The 15,914-nt window shown below is 40.2% G+C and overlaps 1 long non-coding RNA gene across 1 annotated transcript; it reads left to right on the forward strand.

Annotated features, from left to right (window-relative positions):
- Positions 1–528: 528 nt before the first annotated feature.
- Positions 529–10,813, forward strand: LOC144341546 (uncharacterized). Its single transcript, XR_013418554.1, has 3 exons — positions 529–676; positions 6,908–7,115; positions 10,394–10,813. It is a non-coding gene; the product is annotated as an uncharacterized LOC144341546 (long non-coding RNA).
- Positions 10,814–15,914: the final 5,101 nt, after the last annotated feature.

Here is a 15,914-nt window from a genome sequence, read left to right on the forward strand (position 1 = left end):
AAAGTAGAGACTTGTTTTACTTGTTCTGGCTGGGCTGTTTAGAAAAGTTTAACTCTGCAAACTTTAAAAAAAAAGTTCATTCTTCTATGGGCGGTTTATCTGCCTCAGTGAGGATATCGCTTCCTGGACAGGAACTGCTTCTCAGCCTGGCCTTTCTCTCATGCTGCGACCTCTCCTTCCTGGACAGCCACCACTTACCCTGTGTGACAGGAGCTGCAGTCCTTTTGCCTTTTACTCTTGTTCCCTCAGAGAAGAATTGTGCATATATCCAGAAAGAGACTCATCACTGTCTCTGCCTGAACAGTGATAAAGTCTTAGGGAGATACATATAGAATCTCAGAGGGTGCCCCAGAATCTTCTCCCCAAGAAAGGGCCATATCAGTTCCCCTCTGTCGGAACTGTGCTCAGCATCCGGTCTACCAGTCAGACTCCTTGCCCCTCCCTTTCAGTGACCCATTGTTGGGACTTTGCCAAGGCTGAACTTCTTGGCATAGGCATATTTCAACTGTTACTTAGAGAACTTTTCTTCATCTTGATTCAAGGTATCGGAGAAGGCCGAGCCCCATTGTGGCCCCTCTGAGACTCTGTGCCATGTCTCTCAAGTTGCAGAGCATTTTCCCAGCACTACGCCTCTTTGGGGTCTTGACTCTACTGTGGTGCCCTTCTGGCTTGTGTGGTGAGTACAGTGGTTATGGGTAAAAGAGGACAGTTTCTCCAAGGTATGAGAAAAATTCATATTGAACAATTAATCAAATATCGTCAAATGGTGGTAGTTCACAAGATTTTTGAGAGAATAAAGTGACTATGTTATTAATAAAAATGAAGAATCCCAAAATGTCAAGGAAATTGTTCTAATTTAGATAGAGGCTGTTATTAGGTCTAAAACAAGTGTTCATATGCAAAAATCTTTGCAGAGCTGCTTTAGAAAGGAATAACCTTTAATTTTTAAATCAATTTCTTATATTTAAATAAATGTTCCTAAATGCTTAAGACACAATTATTTTCCAATTAAGTTAGTTATACCATCTACAATCTCAGTTACTAATTGATCAGAAAAAATTTCCATCCACAAAGCACAATATATTGCCTGTTATCACAAATTCTGAGTGAATTTGCTGAAGTAAAATATAGAGCACTTTGTAAGCTATAAAGCCTTATACAAATGTAATAAGGCAGAAATTTAAATAATAATAATAATCAGTACTGCATTTATTTATTTTAAAAAAAGTGAAAGCTAAGGCCCAAAATGTGGCAAGGCAAAGATTAAAAAAAAAAAAATGTTTTCCTTTGCCTAGCAGCTTATTTTAAGGATAGTTATAAGATAATGCTGTCTGAATAGCCAAGGCCAAAGGAATAGACTCCAAACACCCCCACTCCATTTTAGAACAAGGTTAAAGGAAAAAAAAAAAAAAAGACAAACTCTTTTACCGTTACTCTTTTCCCAGGCTTCTTAAGCATCATTATGTTTTGCAAATGTCTGTATTTAGACAGTTTTTATTTTTCTTTCAATGCAGCTACAAGGTCACAAGCTATGCAAGGTCACAAGTTATGTTATGCTATAAATTACGTGACCTGTCACTGTATAATTAACTGCTTCTGTTTTGCTTTGGTAAGGCCGCTTATAAAAACACCGCTCTGTCTTTGTTCAATGCTCAGCTTTTTGCATATAAATCCTCTAAGCCGGTGCGTACCTAAAAATAAACAAATCCTCCTGTACTCCGTATTGGTCTCTCCGTTCCTCACTTTACCACAATGTTTTTGGCAACCACAAAGGGACTGGAGACGGCAGGCTTACTGTCTCCTTTGCCTCTGGGGGGCGGAGCCTGGGACTTGGGAAACCTGTGACTCCAGGTTCCGCTGGGAGAACTGCAGCTTGGAGGGGAGATCAGCTCTCTGGTGACCTGGTGCCCCCTACCCAGCAGTGCAAGGGAACCTGAAAGGAGCTACAGGACGATTTCTGAAACAGCATGCTTCAGGAACCGTGGTAAGGTTTTGGGGGCCCAAGGCAGGACCTTTCCTTTGGATGGAAGGGGAGCCTGATCACCTCCCGGGGTGTGCCGAATAGTCTGACCCAGAGGGGCTGGGGGCGTTGGGAGTGGCTCATCAATTCAGATGAAACTCACACCCTGCCAACACAGGACAAGAACGTGGCTCGCTAAGTCGTCTAGGAAACTGGAGGTGGCGAGAGTAGCTCACCACCCCAATTACAAACATGGGAACTGAAAGTGTGTGAAAGTGTGTGAATGGAGGGGCCTAATTAGCCTCAACAGTTTCGAAGTGGGGAGTCACAGATCTCTTAGCGTGGACTGTGTGCTCCAAGAAAGTGTGGGGCCCACTAAAACTAGTGTCAATCTGCATATGGCTAATAGGAGCTGCGCTACAGCTCAGAGTTGTGGCGGGAATAGGGAACTCTCCAAAGTCAAGCAGCATCTAAAAGTCTCTCCGTTCCTCAGTTTACCGCAACAGTAACACATTGTTATTCAAATATAGGGAAGTTTTTACAAATGAATTAGAAATGTATGAGATTGTGAGAACTTGCCAGAACTGGTTGAAGAGCTGTTGTTACGGAAATTAATGATTGTTATATTATTTAAATAGAATGTCCTTTTAGCAAAGTTGTAGTTTTCTCTGTCACTAGCCAACATTGTTTCTTATCTTGAGAGAACTAATTTTTATAACACGTTAAAATATTTATAAACATAATCCCTGAAACAGCTATCATGGCATCAAAAATGGAGGATTTGGATGGTTTAGGGGGGAAATCTTGACCCCAAAATAATAGCTGGGTGCTCCTCTGAGAGCTGGTAGATTGTATAAAGGGTGGAAGCCATGCTTTTTTGATCATTGAGGAGGAAAGCATGATTTATTAAGGAAGCAACTGTATTTGGAAGATAATTCTTCACATCAGAAGCATGAAAACTATTGAGGGATGGTGTTAATTTAGGTAACAGTGTCAGTACAGGATAAAGAGGCCAACTCCACCTCTGAGTTCCCTTCTTATACTCTGAGGTAATGGAGGAAGACTTTCTCCAATCTGTCAACAAGTCTTTGAGTTATTTCTCCATGTTCCTCCTTATTTTTTCCTTCTCTTCTGATCCCCCAAATCTTCCCATTACTTCTGATCCCAACCCCCTGAAAGGGTGTTTAATGTCTTGTCAACCTGAGCCTTCCTTTCTGATCCTACCTCCCACTTCTCTTGCAACAGCCATCTGATGCCAGACTTGCCTATTGCCTCAGTATATTCTGCCTCTCCCATTTTTTCAATGACTCAACTTTACCCACCCTTGAGGATGTATCTCCCCTTATTCTGTGAAGTCTTCCCTTGATAATCCAGTCCTCTGTTCTGTCACCACCTTCTCCTATAGAACTCCTTTTCTGTCCGAATCTTCTGGCACTTGGGTGACTGGTTCTATGGTATGACTATTTACATGGCTATGGTTTAACTTTTCAAATACATTGCAAGTATGTCCCTTAATATTACCCAAAAAACCTAGCAAAGAGCTCTACATATGTATTTATTTATTTATAAAAATTAAAAGCTATGTTTTCTATTTCTATGGAGGTGTTTAATCTGAGGGTTAGGAAAGGCTGTGTGGAAGCTGTGGACTTATATACAAGTGAATTTCTATTCCTCGCCACAAAAACAAACATTTCCTTTGGACTGACTGTTGCTATGCTTTCTGAGCTCCCCTGAGTTGAAACTTTGGGAGAAGAGGTGAGAGAAACAATGTTTGACTTGAGCTAATCCTTGGCCTCCTGGGTGCTTCAGACTTGCTCTTTCTCTTGTATTTTGTGTGTGTGGAGGGGTGGGGATGGGGTCCTCTGCCTTCACTGCGAATCTGTTAACAATTCCCTGGGTGTGATCAAACCCATCTCCGATCTGGTTGACCACTTGCTCTTTCCTATCTCCTTGATATCTGGTGACTCCTAGAGGTTTTGTTTTTGTTTTATTTTGTTTTTACTGAGGTCTTCCTCCCACCTTCGTGGCTCTTTTAGACAGGCCTGAAGACAACTCCACCATGAATGACTTTCTCATGCATCTGATTTCTAATTCCCTGGAAGTACTCACCCATCCGTTTTTCTGAATACCATCAGGAGTATAGGTCAATCTCAAAGCAGCAGAGATCTTTCATTTGTTCCCACTATCAGAGCCACTGGACAGCCCATGTTTTGCATTTTAGATTTCCCTGGCAGGAGTCCAACACTAATCCACTGTGTCCCGCTGTCCAAACTGAGAGGAGCCATATTAGGCTTTTTCAGTGGGCTTCTTAGAGTCCCTCTCTTAACGTGAAGGAAAAGTGCACCCACACATTTTCCTCATGGAAGTGATGGAATGGGGCTCACAGGATAACAAAAGCTTCACTACAAAAAAAAAAAAATCCTTCCCAAATATTATCCTTAAAATATCTTCTGTTCCTGTCATTTCATTGTTTTTGATTTAGGTGAGGGAGATAAGAGCTTTCTAACCGGTTCTGAGTCACCTACTTCATCAGTGAGAGAGGGTTACTTGACTTTGCAAATAACAAGAATATTGTTTTTCAGCCAAAACTTCCATTTTACAGCCTTTTAAACTGCCAAAGCTGCCATATAAAGTACTTACCCAATGCTTGCTATAGAGAGCAGAAAATAGTAGTATTCTAAGAAGGAGCAATGGGTTTTGAACTGAGAGAAGCCTGAGTTTAATCCCTGAGTCTGATTCATGTCACTGGCACTTAGTAGCTGTGATCTTATGCAGAATAACTGACATCTCTAAGGTTGTGTTTCCTTTTCTGTAGAATAAATATATGATAAACATATATAAAATGTAAGTGGCTAAGAACTCAAAATATCATTCCTATTGAGAGCCATAGGCAACCACAGGCAGGAATGATCACCGTGTGCCAGGACTGCCCGTGGGGAAAGGTAGAGAGCACTGTAGTAGGGCAAATGGCAGAAGAAAAGTCACAGAAGTGAGAATGCACATGGCTTAATAGGGGAACATTGAACAGGTGAGAGTGCCCGAGAACAGTGCATACATGGAGGAGTAGTACTTGGTGAGGATGGAATCCATGAGAAAGGAGCCAGCAGTTTTAATTTGCTTTTTAGCAAATAAGTTGGAAACAGCTTTAACTTAGATTCAGTCCTAACAGGAAATCCTCCCTTAGTGTGGTGCTTTATCAACATACTCAGTGCTCTAAATTTATTAAATTGCACTAAATCTTGTCTGCAAAACTTTTGGCACTATAGATCATTCCTGTTCTGATAGGCTAACTGAACAACTCAACATTGCATATTTCTTTCTTTTTTTTTGAGGTGGAGCCTTGCTCTGTCGCCCAGGCTGGAGTGCAATGGCATGATCTCAGTTCACTACAACCTCCACCTCCCAGGTTCAAGCGATTCTCATGCCTCAGTCTCCTGAGTAGCTGGATTATGGGCGTGCTCCACCACACTAATTTTTGTATTTTTAGTAGAGACGGGGTTTTGCCATGTTGGCCATGCTGGTCTCGAACTCCTGACCTCAAGTGATCTGCCTGCCTCAACTTCCTAAAGTGCTCTTTGCATATTTCTTACTTCCAAATATGCTATTGTTTTGCATTGTTTCAACAAACTTCTATCCAAAAATTGCAAAATGACAAAACATTCTCTTTGTGGAGGGGGTGGTATTTGGAAGAGGTGGGGACTCATCTGGATTCATTCACTCTCTACCCATTTTCTTTTTTCTTTTGTTCTTTTTTTATTTTTTTAAATTTTTTTTTCTCTACCCATTTTCAAAGATAATCAACTCTTTTTTAAAAAGCTTATTAGAATATATCACACATGTAGAAAAGTATACAAAGTGAAAATGTACAGCAACATGATTCATCAAAAATCAAACACTTAATGAAAATCTCACCCAGGTAGAGATGCAGGACATTGCCAGCCCCCAGAAGTCCCATGGGGGGCCCTCCCATTTACCACTTCATCCTTCTTCAAATGTAGCCATCATCCTGACTTGAAGAGTAATCATTTCCTCATTTTATTTACACTTGTTCTGCAGCTTAGTTTTGAATTTTTAAAAGCTTTAAAAATGGAATAGAATTATACATTAATGGTCTATTGGCTTTTGCTCAATGTATTTGTGAGATTCACCCATTTTTCTGTAAATAGTATCTCATTCATTTTTATTGCTGTATAGTATTCCATCAGTTGAATGGATTATAATTTACTTACCTATTCTAGAGTTGATGGATTTTTAGGCTCTTTCATGTTTGGGCACATCACAAATAATGTTGCTCAAAACATTTCTGAGCTTGTCTTTTAGTGTACATGTTTGTGTATTTCTGCCAAGAAAATACCCAAGATTTTAATTGCCAGGTTCTAGGAGATAACCACAAATGTTTTTGGAAGTGGCTGTACCAATTTATATTTCCTTAGGTAGTTCATTGGAGTTCCATTGTGTACTACTCATGAAAACTTTGGTATGATAATACTTTTCAATTGTAGACATTCTGTGGTGAGTGTGTAGTGATTTCTCATTGTGGCTTTTATTTGTATTTCCTGATGACCCATGGGAATAAGCAGCTATTAATGTCTGTTGACAATTTGTATAGCCCCTTTATAGGAGCATCTATTCAAGTCTCTCGGCCGTTTTTAAATTGCACTGTCTGCTTTTTGAAAATTAATTTGTGGTCTTTCTTTTTATTTAGCTTCATGATTACTGAATATGATTCTGTTTTGGAGTAACTTCCTGTGGCTAAATTAATGCTTTTGTACCCAAAAGTCCATGAACAGTGCAAAAGTTTACGGATTTTGTCAAGGAGATGAAATGTACATCAGCAGTACGATAAGTTAATGACCTACTTCTGTGTAACGAGAAGGGTGGCTCACTGAATTGTTCATTAAATGAAACTCTAACTCATACTCCTCTACCTTTCTCTCACCATTCAAGCTTGCAGAATGGTTCCTCCCAGTGGCCATGGGTCCTATGGAGATGCGAGATCATTTTTATTCTCTACTACTCTGGTGCACTATCACTGTGATGATGGATATGTTCTAATTGGAGAGGCTGAAGTCACCTGCAGAAATTCACATTGGTCGGCTCCAGCCCTTCAATGTAAAGGTTAACTCCGACCTTACTGAGGGCCTTTGCTAAGAAGGTAAAGCCTCTATGAAAAGTCAAACGAGAGTCTCCTCCTAGACAGAGGCAGCACTTAGAAATGTACACTTTATTTATTTATTCAATTTGTGTAAATAATATATACACGTGGTACAATATTTTAATAGCATGAATGATCACAGTTTATCACTCTTGAACACTACTTTTTATCAATGTATCTTTCCAAAGGTCATCTGGAAGGCCACTTTTTGCTTAAATAAAAGTTTTAATTTAAATATAACATACTACAACACTATGTCCAAATCTTAGGTGTAGAGGACCACGTGCTCGCAAACGAGATGTTCCCGATAGTTATGCTCTTGCAAACAAAGCATGACGTTTCTTCTCTGTAAACAGGAAGAACAAAAGAGTCAGCCGCAAACAGCAGACTCTGGGAACTGGTTAATGTTTAAGCATCTTGAGAATTCAGAAAGTTAGGGAAAGGTCAGAAAAACAACTCATGACATAAGAACAACTCGTGTCTTGTGACGTGGTAAAATTCCACAAGCGTGTATAAAATAAAGCAGAGCGTGCTGCTCGGGGCGGCTGCCACGTTTGTCTTGTCCTGTGTTGTCTTGTGTGTTCATTCCTTTGTTAAGGAAACACGCAGACCCCAACACTTAGGTGTACAGGTCAATAAATGATCACAAAGTGAACCCACTATGACAAACTACCACTCAAGTCAAGAAGCATCACCACTACCAGCATCCCAGAAGTGTTCCGTGTGCCCTCTCCCAGTGACTCCCCAACTCTCCTTCCCAACTGGTCTCACCTCTAGCATCACAGACTAGTTTTATCAACTTTTTAGCATTATATTTAGGTTGGTGCAAAAGTCATTGCGGTTTTTGCCATTACTTTTAATATAAAGGAAATCATGTATGTATTCTTTTGTGCCTGTCTTCTTTACTCAGTATTATGTTTTTGAAAATCATCTATGTGTTCTTGCATGGGGTGATAGCTTATTTATTTTCGTTGTTGCATAATCTTTGGATAAACATAACACATTTTATGTATCTTATAAAAGTTTAGGATTTTCATGTTATAGGCTATCATGAACAGTGCTCTTATGAACATTCTTGCACATGATTCTTGATACAAACGTGCAAATATTTCTGTTGGGAATAAACTTAAAAGTGGGATTACTATTTTTGAGACAAGTTCTCATTTTGTCATCCAGGCTGAAGTGTAGTGGCATGATTATAGCTCACTGTAACCTCCAACTCCTGAGTTCAAGGGATCTTCCTGCCTCAGCTTCCTGAGTAGCTGGGACTACAAGCATGCACCACCATACCTGGTTAATTTTTTAAAAGTTTTTTGTAGAGATAGGGTCTTTCTTTGTTGCCCAGGCTGGTCTTGAACTCCCGGGCTCAAGTGATCCTCCTTTACCTGCCTCGGCCTCCCAAAGTGTGGGATTACAGATGTGAGCCACCACACCACCCAGCCATATATTCATCTTTAGTAGATAATGCCAAATTTTGTTCAAAGGTGATTGCAACAATTTAAATTTCCACGAGCAGTGTATGAGTGTTCAAATTTTGATAAATAGAAGTTATAAATTCTAATTTAGTTCTATTTATAATTTTTTTCCTTGATGTTGGCACCTTTCATATGCTGTTTAAGAAATATTTGCCTGCAGCAAGATCACAAAAAATATTTCTTTATGTTATTTTCCAGAGCTTTGTTGTTTTAACCTTTCACATTAGTATCTCCAAATCACTTGGAATTCCTGTGTGTTTATGGTGGAAAGTAGTGGTTAAAGTTTGTTCTTCTCCAATGGCTATTCAATTAACCATATACTACTTATTTAATAAACTATAGTTTCCACACAACTCTACAGTGTGACCTTCGTTATAATTCAAGTGTCTGTGTATACAGGGTTCTGTTAGTGGACTTAGAGATACAATTTTTAATTTGAGAGTGTCAGTGAGGATTTGGCAAAATTTTAGTGGGCATCTACTTAAGTTTAAATGAGGAATCCTATGGGTAAATTCGCAACATACTTCAAGTATTTGATGTCTCCATTAGAACCTCACGTGTGCTCCCACCTTCTCATAATGAAGTTGACCTGATAGGAGATTTTTGGTCAATCAAAAGGATAGGGTCAACCTTTTTTTTTTTTTTTTTTTTTAACTAATCTATTAATAGCAACTCAAGGAGCTAATTCCCCACCACTGCCTCCATTTAACACAGCAAAATATTAAGAATATGAGAATAAAAATTACATACTTAGGACCATGAAAAGATCAAGGTTTGGACATACTGTACTAATTTTGAAAACTCTGACTCTAGGACCACAGTGCCTAGGTTTACATCATAATCATGCCACCCAAAGGCTATGCAATATTAGACAAGTCACACAAACTATCTGTACCTAATTTTTCTCTTTAGCAAAATCGAGGTAATAATGTTTTGCATTAGTACTTACGTTGACATGTAATATGTGTAATAACATTATTAGCCTTATTATTAATGTTATTGTTATAATCATAAATAAATGGAGGTAAAGAACAACTCTCAGCATCCCATCCAGGTATAATTTATCAGTGTTTCATAACTCTCAATATTCTTACTATTATAAAATCTTATTCTGAGAATCATACTCACTGTACAGTACCAAGTGGGGGGATGGTGCTAAACCACTCACGAGAACTCCACCCCCATGGTCCAATCACCTCCCACCAGGTCCTACCTCCAACACTGGGGGTTACAAAAGTGGCACACATTTCAGGGCATCCTATCCCATTCTAAAAATGATAGTCTCCTCCAAAGCACTGTCCTAGCCAACACCAATGAGATGTGACTTTTGGCAGGATTTATTTCGGACACATCACTTACAGAATTAGCACCATCACCTTCTAAGCACTTTGGTGTGCTTGTTAAGGCAAGCTCAAGAAGGACCACACCCCCAGATAGGAAGGTCTCATAGATCCAGCTGACCTGATCCCCGGCCTTATACTGTCTACAAGAAATGCCATGCTTTTGCTTCATTTCAGATGCACCCATCAGAACTGTCCCTCCTGTTGCCCCTAAGGAGGCCCCCTGGGTGTTGTCTACAGTGCTGTTCCTTCCCTGCTTCACCAGCTACTGACTGCTGCCTGACAGCCAAGGGAAAACACTTTGCTGAGACCCTAGTTTCTTTGGGATTTTATTCATCCGTCCTGAGGAGGGTTTTGATATTCCAATTTTGTGGTCATCAGTGATACATCCAGAAAAAATCTTACATCTTCGGATTTAGTTTGGAGAGAAGCCTCTCGAAAACGATTGCTTTATTTCATTTAGGTAACCTCTGAAGGTTGTGAGTCAGTTGTTGCAGGTAGAAAACTCATGCAGTGTCTCCCACACCCAGAGGATTCGAAAATGACCCTGGAGGTATATAAGCTGTCTCTGAAGATTAAACGACTGGAACACACATGAAACTTGAAGAGGAACAACACCAGTTAGAAACCAGTACATCGATTTTTCCTTCCCTTTCCCCACAAAACAGAGAAACAGTTACATTTCTCTCTTTAGCAATTCTATGTTTCTCAAGTACTATTATTTCCTGGGGAAACATATCTGTGTTTAAGAGAATTCACTAATATTCTTAGTGGCACTGATCATATGAAACAATTCATAATTTTTGTCTTAGTTCAGTTTAAGTTCCTGCTTTCCTGGATTTGGTGGACTGGCTGAATAAATAATTACCTACCAAAAATCAAATTATCTTTGTTTTCACTGTGATTTCTGAGTAATGAAAAATTAGGGCTCTCTGCAAGTCATTCTCTGATGTTTCTCTGATTAACTTACTTTTCTACTTTATTGTGTATGTTGTCCTCAAAAAACACATACTTGCGTCCTTTTTTTTTTTTTTTTTTTAAGACGGAGTCTTGCTCTGTCGTCCAGGCTGGAGTGCAGTGGCGCGATCTCAGCTCACTGCAAGCTCTGCCTCCCAGGTTCCCGCCATTCTCCTGGCTCAGCCTCCGGAGTAGCTGAGACTACAGGTGCCCACAACCGCGCCCGGCTAATTTTTTGTATTTTTAGTAGAGACGGGGTTTCACCGTGGTCTCGATCTCCTGACCTTGTGATCCGCCCACCTCGGCCTCCCAAAGTGCTGGGATTACAGGCGTGAGCCACCGTGCCCAGCGCGTCCTTTATCTGAAAAATATTTACCCTACATTTTCATTTTTTATTCTTCCTGACCTGTATCAGATCAAATAATGCCATCTTCTTCTGAGTCTCCTCCATGCTCACCCTATTTGATTACTAGTATTTCTCTAGAGTAACTTCTTGTTTCCACTTTTATTTAAGGGGTATTTGGTTTTGTTTGACATCCCTTTCACCCAATAATAACAAGTTCGAAAGTGTTTGAAAGCTTAATCTATGTGTAACACAAGGCTCCTCTTGGGCATACCCAAATCATTCAGTTCAATCTGATCACTCTTTAATATTTTAACTTAAATGACTTTGGTGTCTCTTTTAGGTCAGATTCCTCAGAAGTAGACCCTGAGAAGAGGAACCATGTGTTAGTAATGTATTCAGGAAGCGTTACTGGGAAAAACAGGAAAGGGAGGGGTGGTGGCAAGGCTGGAAAGGGAAGGGCCCCTGCAGGGCTATCAGGGACCATCCTAAGGAGAGGAAGGTAGCAGCATAGCTTTATCCCAAAGGGGAATTTTGGGCTATAAACTATTCCTCAAAATTTTCTCCAATTTGAGGCAAAGAAACGGGGCTGTCATTCTGCTTTGCAACAGCACTCAGATGCCTGCAGCACAGAAATGATAAAAGGGACCCGTGGGGGTGGAGCAGAGCTCTTCAGGATTCATCCACATGTGTTCCCCTTATATTGCTGGGTATTGGGAGCTTTATATTTCTGACAAGTCACTAACTCTTCCACTATTTGCCTCCTCTGAAATCTCATGCTCACTCCCGCTTACCTTCTGTGGCTGGTCGCTGCTTCTCCACTGCATCTTGATCAACGGTAGAAAATATTCCCCTGCTGCCCCTGTTTTAAAAATTTTCTCAAAATAGCAGTCACACAGGAGGTTGCAGAGCAGACTTTAACTAAATTTTTGGGTTAACAGAGAGATATATGACTGGCAATGCCAGACTGGACCTTCACATTGTCATCCAAAAGACCAGCAGGATGGCTAAGTAGTAGAAAAGAGAGATTTATTGGTGATAACAGTTTGCAAACTGTGAAGAAATAGTATCTGGCATGGACTGAAGGTGATCTCTCTTCAAAGAAGGAGAGGAGGTTGGGGTTTATGTCTGACAGGGTCCATATTACATAATAGAGTCATATACACTCAGTAGGTGATATGGTTTGGATGTGTGTCCCCACCAAATTTCATGTTGAATTATAATCCCCAGTGTTGGAGGTGGGGCCTGGTGGGAGGTGATTGGATCATGGGGGTGGAGTTCTCGTGAATGGTTTAGCACCATCCCCCCACTTGGTAATGTATAGTGAGTGAGTTCTCATGAGATCTGGTTGTTTAAAAGTGTATAGCACCTCCCGACTCTCTCTTCCCCTTGTTCCTGCCATGTTAGAGGCCTGCTCCCCCTGTGCCTTCTGCCATGACTAAAAACTCCCTGTGGCTCCCCAGAAGCAGATACTGCCATGCTTTCTGTACAGCCTGCAGAACCATAAGCCAATTAAGCCTCTTTTCTTTATAAACTACCCAGTCTCAGGTATTTCTTTATAGCAGTGGGAGTACAAACTAATACAGTCAGTTTGGGGGCAAAGCTATACCTATTTATGAGCAGGTTGAGCACATGTGCAATGGGTAAATGTATATGTAACATACACCCCATGTTCACTTTGGGGTATTAGCATTGAAAGGATGTGGGAACTTGTTTCTTTACATTAAAAGGTGTACTATAGGACACCAAATTTGTGTGCCGTGTCTTTGTGGGATGATACAAATTTTCTGGAATCAGTGGTGATGGTTGCATAATCTTATGAATTGTATACTTTATAATGGTGAACTCTATGGTATGTCAATAATATCTCAAAAAAGAAAGACACTGAGACATGCTGAATTGTGTCCCACTCCGAAATTCATATGTTGTTGAAGTCTTAACCCCCAGTACATCAGAATGTAACCATATTTGAAGATAAGGTCTTTAAAGAGGTAATGAAGCTAAGATGTGGTTTTAAAATTATACCTTAATGCAATCTGGCTGGTGTCCTCATAAGAAAAGAGGAAATTTGGACACAGAGAGAAACACCAGACATGTGGACATGCAGAGTAAAGATCATGTAATAGCACAGCCAGAAGGTGGCCGTCTGCAAGCCAAGGAGAGAGGCATGGAAGAAAACAAGCATGCTCACACCTTGATCCCAGACTCCCTGCCCCAGAACTGTGAGAATAAAAAAACAACAAAACTCTATTTTTTAATCCCCCTAGGTCTTTGATATTTTGTCATGGCAGCCCTAGAACACTAATATGGACACCAGTAAGAGAGGGAAAGGCAAGCAAGCTACAATCTCAAAAGCACTATTTGCAAAACTCATGTCAAACTAAGGGCTTGTGCCCCCCAAATATAAAGAACTTTTGCAAATAAATTTGAAAAGATAATCAACCCACCAAGAGAATGGGAAAAGACCTGAAGAACCTTCACAAAAAAATGATATCCAATTGGTTTATAGCCATAAGAAAACTTGGTTAACTTCATTAGTCATTAGGTAAATTAAAATCAAACACAAAGTACAATTTCAGAATTCATACTCAGAAGAATAGCTAAAATGATAAAATATCAAGTATTAGTAAAAATGTATCCCAGCCGTAACTCTGAAAACCTGCTGGTGAAAGTATAAATTGGTCCAACTGCCTTACAAAATTCTTTGGCAACTAAACTGGACATATGTCTACTCTATGATCCAGCAATTCTACCCCTAGAGATTACCTCTCAAAAATGCATCTATTGCAGCTGGAAACCATCATTCTCAGCAAACTATCACAAGAGCAGAAAACCAAACACCGCATGTTGTCACTCATAGGTGGGAACTGAACAATGAGAACACTTGGACACAGGAAGGGGAACATCACACACTGGGGCCTGTTGTGGGGTGGGGGGTAGGGGAGGGATAGCATTAGGAGATATATCTAATGTAAATGACGAGTTAACGGGTGCAGCACACCAACATGGCACACATATACATACGTAACAAACCTGCATGTTGTGCACATGTACCCTAGAACATAAAGTATAATAAAAACATGCATCTATATCTATTCACCTATGGACATGTATTAGAATGTTTACAGCAGCCCTATTTGCAATAACCCCAAACTGGAAATGATCAAAATGCTCATGAGTAGTACAGAATAAATTAATGGTGATACATCACATGATGAAATATACCACAACAATGAAATGAATGATTATACAGATGAATTTCAAAACAGAAAGTGTTTAGTGAAAGATGCCAGATATAAAAGATGTCCATACTGTTTTGTTTCATGCATGTAATGTCTAAAAACAGGCAAAAGTAATTCCTAGTGTTTAAGTCAAAATAGCAATCTCCCCCCGGGATGGGAGTATGAGGAAGGCTTTGAAAGTCCTGAGAATGTTTTGTTTCTTCATCTGGGTGGTGTTACATGGGTGTGTTTGGTGTGTGAAAAGTCAACTAGGTCTGCATTTGAGACAATGTGCTTTTGTGTATGTAAAACATTCTTCAATAAAAATTCAATTAAAAATTGTAAAGAAGGTAAGTCGTCTTCTTTTTTTTTTTTTTTTTTTTTTTTTTTGAGACAGTCTCACTCTGTAGCCCAGACTGGAGTGCAGTGGTGCGATCTGGGCTCACTGCAACCTCTGCCTCCTGGGTTCAAGCGATTCTCTTGCCTCAGCCTCCGGAGTAGCTGGGATTACAGGCGCGTGCCACCACACCTGGCTAATTTTTGCATTTTTAGTAGAGACAGGGTTTCACCATATTGGCCAGGCTGGTCTCAAACTCCTATCCTCAAATGATCAGCCTGCCTCAGCCTCCCAAAGTGCTGGGATTACAGGCGTGAGCCACCGCATCCAGCCGGTCTCAAGTATTTCTTTACAGCAGTGTGAGAACAGATGAATCCACAGGCTTTAGCTATCTCATAGTATCATACCTCTCCCCTTCATTGTCCTGTTTCCTCACAGAGACTTAGTTACAATGGGCATGGGGTCTTGCATGAATCCCATTGTCTGTGCAATGATAGTATTTACAGTATTAACAAATGTCAAGAGGAGGCTCTGATGGATGGGGACATCAGATGCTTGGGTAAATCAAATCATTTGCATATTTAAAGATACAGAAATATGGAAGGATGTTATGAAGGTCTGGATACAGGCAGAGAGTCACATTTTCCAGGTTAGTTTCCAGGCAAGTTTCCAGCTTTCAAAATCTTCACAGCAGGTTCACAGTTGAGATGATTTTATCTGAATGAGTGAGAGCCTCATGAGAACTTTGGAAGTGCAAATATTCCCTTCTAAGCATTGCCTTGTAAGACTGGAGCAATTCTAGACATGGGCTGCTTTTGATATAGGCTAAGCCAACTGAGCCGGGACAGGTGTACCTCATTGATATACACAATGACTTCAGGTGTAATGACTCAGCTTTACTGGCTGACATAGCCCACACCCAGAACATTCCTTACCTAACACGGGGTAGTTACTGTAACATTTCTTGACATCAGACTAACAGCCCGTTAAGGCCTACCCTATATTTATTCTCTGTACCTGAGTCATTATGTGTTTCTTAAATTGAACCATTGTCTTCAAGCTGAAAAACCACAGGTTTCTTCACGTCTTCTCTTTTCCTTATATCTAATCACTCATTTAATTCAGT

This window comes from Macaca mulatta, chromosome 1 (genome assembly GCF_049350105.2).
Source record: "Macaca mulatta isolate MMU2019108-1 chromosome 1, T2T-MMU8v2.0, whole genome shotgun sequence".
Lineage (NCBI taxonomy): Eukaryota > Metazoa > Chordata > Mammalia > Primates > Cercopithecidae > Macaca > Macaca mulatta.